The sequence below is a fragment of the Octopus bimaculoides genome, chromosome 3, assembly GCF_001194135.2.
Source record: "Octopus bimaculoides isolate UCB-OBI-ISO-001 chromosome 3, ASM119413v2, whole genome shotgun sequence".
NCBI lineage: Eukaryota > Metazoa > Mollusca > Cephalopoda > Octopoda > Octopodidae > Octopus > Octopus bimaculoides.
In genome coordinates this window covers 35,958,881-35,964,848 of record NC_068983.1, presented here as the reverse complement: position 1 = coordinate 35,964,848, position 5,968 = coordinate 35,958,881, and the positions used below count along the sequence as shown (strand labels likewise).

The window sequence follows — 5,968 nt, the reverse complement described above, 5'->3', positions numbered from 1 at the left end:
TATATATATATATATATGAGTGTATATATATGTATGTATGAATGAATGTGTGTATGTATATATATGTGTGTGTGCGTGCCTTTGTGTATGGAATGGTAATGGATGAGAGAATTTTCGGATAAGGGAGAACAGAACATTCCAAGAATTCCAAGAGGCCAAAAAGCAGAGTAGTGTCCCTTCGTTGGTGTTATTTGACAGAGAAATATAATAATAATAATAAAACAACTCTTTCGGAACTCTCTCTGTTCAAAAAGCAAGAGCGACACACACGCACACACACACAGATACATATATATATATATACACACAAACACGAAGCAAGCAGCGGTCTTCCTCACTCATTCATTCACCGACTCCCTTCCTCCTTCGTTCTCTGTCTATATCGCTCACTCACTCACTCCGTCTCTACCGCTTTCTTTCTCTATGTATCTCACTCGCTTACAACTCCTCCTCCTCTACCTCCCTCATTCACCTTATATCTCTTCCTCCCGCTCCTCTGCCTCTCTCTTTACAGTTACGAGCTGAAGATCGTTAGCACCACCGTTACCTTCCTTCTTTCGTCACCGAAACTGTTCTTATCAAAGCTTTTGTTTAAGAAGGAATCCGTTTTATTATTTTTTTTTTAAAAACACCCAGCTTCCCGCAAATTAATTTCCTTGCTTAAAATACATAAAGAAAGAGAAAAAGGAAAGAAAACAAGGTCCATATTAAGAGGAACACCCCATTCGTTAAACAACGTCTGTTCACTCTACGGATTATACAGCACCTGTTAAAAAAATTAAGCAATTTCCAGCAAGTATTTCAGGTATTTTCGATCTTCTGTTCAACTGTTTGTATTTACGTGCGAATTGAAACTACATGTACATATATTTTATGTATGTTTATAAATATATTACATATATAATGTGTGCGTATGCATCTATGTACGTATAATGTAATGTGCGAATATAATGCGATCTGTATGTATTTATATATTTAATGTAATATATGTTTGGGTGTATATATAGTGCTCTCTACCCCTCTATCAATATATATATATATATATATATATATATATATATATATATATATATATACACACATACACACACACTCACACATACACGTAAGTGCGTGTGTACAATGTTACATGTCAATTTATATGTATAAAATGCATTATGGATATACACGAAGCCGTATCTGTCTTAAATAGAAATCTGTCTAATATTGAAATATCTATATCTATTAGGCAATATATTTCTAAGTGTTTTTAATGTAATATGTGTATTTATCATGAAATTGATGTATGTATGTGTATAATACAATAGATATGTATGAATACAGTGTATGTATGCAATATGTGTGGGTCTGTGTATTATGTTATGTACACATATGTATATATAATGTTTGATCAGTGCCAATGCACGAAATTCTCGGATCTTGAGTCACTCTGTTGCTTCTGCTAAATATATATATATGTGTGTGTATGTATGTGTGTGTGTGTGTGTGTATATATATATCGTCAGTAAATCATAAATCCGAAAGAGAAACACGCTCTAAGTTTACAAATATATATATATATATATATATATATCCATATATATATATATCGTATGCATACATAATATATAAGGTAATATGGAACACACACATGTATAAACGTAATATTCAACAGGCACATATATGTCACAAGTACTGAAATAAATATTAAAAAGCCTAGCTATGAGAGAAATAGGGATGTAAACACATTCCATCTGTGATTTTGTTGCGTGGAAAACCGAGTGAGAGAGTCTCCTAGCAGCTGTTTCATGGTTTGTTGGCTGCTCCTTTGAGAGGACACCCGGTTTTCTTTGACAATCAATAACGTAGAATATTCAAGTATTATATATAGCAGTCGGAAATTTCCTTATCAACGGTAGAGTAGCTTCATTTGCATATATGTATTTTGGACAGCTCATCATTTGTTAAACTATATATATATGTTTTATGCACAACATAGCACGAATCAGAATTACTGGAATAAATGTAAATAATAGAAAAATGGTCCTATCAAACCAGCATGGAAAGTAAAATGATGAGGACACTATATATTTATGTATGTATACACACACACACACACACACACGAGGAGGTGCTGAAAGTTCCTGGCTTTGGGTAAAAGAAAATACAGGAGGATCAGTTAATTATAATTTTATTCAACATATTCCTCTCTCATATTCACACACAGTGGTCCTTCAGTTTCTCTAATCCCTGTAAAAGAACTCAGAATGTTGGGCTTCCAGTCAGGCCTTTGGTGGCACCCTTAAAGTCAGGAACTTTTAGCACACCCTCACACACACACATATATATTCCTCCATCACACTCCTATCTACTGTATTCTGCTATTACAACTTATGACATTAGAATCTGTTATTACAAAGCATTTCATATTACCTTTTCTATAATGCCACTCACCACTTCTTTTCCTTTCGGCTACACCCAATTGACATAATAACCCTGCCCCTTCCATATTTACAATTAGTCACCTCCATCTCATGTTTCTACCCATCTTGTCATTCTCCTACTCCTGCAACCTTACCCACCACTGCTGAGTCTCTTTCATGCTTTCTTTGATTCAGCTTCATGTATATTTTTTGAGGCTAAGTTCTGGCTACTCATCACTGTTATTATTTATCTCCCTTTGTAAAATCCCATCTACCTATGTAAAATGCAAAGTAGCCAATGGATCTCCCTCACACCAAACCTGTTCTGGCCGCTCCTATCATTTATTAACTGCTCAGCATATCACATAAAATGACCACTTTATTTCCTATTCTCCTTCTTGGGCAAGAGAGCTTTTTAGTCTTGTGAGTTACAAGGCAACCTCACTAATGTTGGTGCCACACATACACAAGCCCAGTATACCATATAAAAAAGTAATTGTCATTGGGCAGAGTATACAGCTGCAGAAACTATGCCCAAATTGTAACACTGGAGCAAAATGTGGTCCTCTAACTTATTAGATCCACTCCATGTATACATGCATGTATATATACATATACACACATGTGTATATGTGTGTCATCAAATACAAATATAGCTGGATTTTCACACTTTATTTTTGTATTTTCACAAGTACTTTCATGTTTTATAATAATCTTTTGGTAAATGTTTACATAACAACTGTAGTAGTTTCATGGCATCGTTGTATAGATTTTTATACCGATTTTGTCCACATTAAGCATGAGTCATCAAGCTTTTTTTTTACGACTTTTCTGACCAATGGATATATATATATATATATATATATATATATATATATATATATATATATATATATATATATGAGAAAGACACACACTTGTCAGTACCTGATGCCATCCAGTACACAGAGAATATAACATTCCATACTGTCTCGTCAAAGGAATAGCACTGTTGTTGAGAATAACAAGTGAATTTCTACTCAAACAAAAATATTTATCCTTATACAAAATGGTATAGATTGTACAAGGCAAATACTTATGGAATAATTTTGAACAGGTGTGGCAAGAAGTTTGCTTCCCAACCTCATGGTTCTGGGTTCAGTCTTACTGTGTAGCACTTTGGATTAATGTCTTCTACTATACCCTCAGGTTGACCAAAGCCTTGTGAGTGGATTTGGTAGATGGAAACTGAAAGAAGCCCTTTGTATATATATGTATGTGTGTTTGTGGCATGTGTGTCTATCTGTTTGTCCCCCACCACTGCTTGACAACCAGTGTTGGTGTGTTTACATTTCCATAACTTAGCTATACAACAGAGGAGTCTGATAGAATAAGTCTCAGGCTTAAAAAAAAAAGTACTGGGGCTGATTCTTTTGAGTAAAATTCTTCAAGGCAGTACCTTAGCATGGCTGCAATCTAATGACTGAAATAAGTAAAAGATAAAAGAATTCAATCCATATTAATGAAATCCTCCATGGTATACAAAATACATGCATATAGAAGCTTTTGTAATGATACATAATCCATGTAATCAAGAGGTTTTTCATGTTGTCAAGACAGACTTAACTTATTATCATAAAAAGTAGTAAATTAAAGGATTTAATTTCCAATCATTCTTGTTCAAAGCAAATGACATTTGAAAAACTTGAAGCTGTTATTGATAAAGGCAAAGTTTGATTTAAACAACGGCAATAAAAAACTTCATAATAGCTTAGAGCATTGACGGTCGTTGTGCTGTATATCAATTTATATATGCTGGTTACTATATCAACACAGAGACTGGAAGAAAAATATCCACATATGCAAATGTGAACTGTAAAAAGAGGTATTGCTAATTGTATTAAATCAAATGTCTGAAATGTGAGGAAATATATACCTTGGTAGACTGAAAATTCATAATCAGAACACAAGTGAGTATTCTGGCAGCAAAGCAGGGACCCTAATAAGATTCGTTAGACAAATCCTATTAAGTAGTCATTTAGAAACACACTACAATAATTTTTTTTTTGATATTTCTATTTTATAAACTTTATGAGTGAGTGAAGTTAAAAGAAGGGAAGAAGAAAAGAATTTTATTGTAGTTCAAATGAGTTCTGAATCATCATCATCAGCATATGTCTAGTTTCCATGCTGGCATGGGTTGGACAGTTTGACAGGAGCTGGTAAGGCCAGGCATTGCACCAGGTTCCATAGTCTGGTTTGGTTTGGTTTCATCAGTTGGATACCCTTAACACTAACCACTTTACAGAGTGTACTGAGTGCTTTTTATGTGGTACCACCACCAGTGCTTTGTACGTGACACCATCACCAGTGCTTTGTATGTGACACCATCACCAGTGCTTTGTATGTGGCACCATCACCAGTGCTTTGTATGTGGCACCATCACCAGTGCTTTGTATGTGGCACCATCACCAGTGCTTTGTATGTGGCACCATCACCAGTGCTTTTTATGTGACACCAGTACCAGTGCTTTTTACGTGGCACCAACATCAGTGTTCCTCATGGACAACCATTGCCAAAGTGGTTTTAGGATATTTATTCTGTCGGGTGGATGGGTTCTGAATGGACAAAAATATTTAAGTTGAATTTGATTTTAAAATTACATTTACTGAAAAAAAAAAATAACTGTTGGAATAATTCATTAGTATCTCCTCTGAAAGAAAATCATTTTTTTGTTTGTTTCTAAGGACCTATTCATGAATTTAGCTGAAATGGAGACTCTTTTCTATAACATTAAATCTCTAAAATAGTAATAAAAATACAAATCTTTGATTTACAATTAAATACAACTCGTATAGAGCTTTTGATTTCTGAATTCTTCAATCGTTGATTCAAGAATTTTCTGGGATGTGTTCTGTGTAGACTGAAATGGGCAACTGAAAATGAAAGAAGCCTGTCATTATGTCTGTTTGTCCCCTACCACAGCTTGACAACTGGTGCTGGTTTGTTTACGTGCCTGTTAACTTAGTGATTCAATAACAGAGGCTGATAGAATAAATACCAGACTTAAAGAATATGTACTGGGGTCAATTTGATTGACTAAGCCCTCCAAGGTTGTACCCCAGCAAGGCTGCAGTCCAAAGACTGGAACGACTAAAAGAATAAAAGATGTGTGTGTGTGTGTAGAATGATCTAGGTGTTTGTATTTGTTTTTGTTATTGTAAGCAGGTGTTAACTTTAAAAGAACACATTGCTTGGACCTGCTTCTTGTCTACTATTCACAAACTGTATTTATATTTTTGATGCTGCCATTGTTGTCACATTTCATGGCACTGCCCAGGTGTCATCGTTACAATATCTGTTTGGCAATTGAAGATAGGATGTGTGCTTGTTGAGTTTGCTTATTTGTATATGGTTTTTATTGTGAACTTTATATATCTTGTATTTTTATTGTTTTAAACCTGTTCTCCATTGGGCTTCTGGCTCTGATGAGGGTTAGATTTGTTATGGAAGACATGTTAAATGATATATATGTATATATATATATATATGTGTATATATATATATATATATATATATATATATAT

General features: G+C 34.2%; 1 protein-coding gene across 2 annotated transcripts in view; it reads left to right on the top strand.

The window, feature by feature from the left end:
* The first annotated feature begins 496 nt into the window (after positions 1-496).
* The window catches only part of LOC106877319 (tyrosine-protein kinase CSK), a 342,382-nt gene continuing 336,910 nt past the window's right edge, over positions 497-5,968 (top strand). For both annotated transcript variants that reach the window (XM_052966138.1, XM_052966139.1), the window contains exon 1: positions 497-805. The gene's annotated coding sequence lies outside the window, so the exon portion shown is untranslated. The remainder of the gene's footprint in view (positions 806-5,968) is intronic.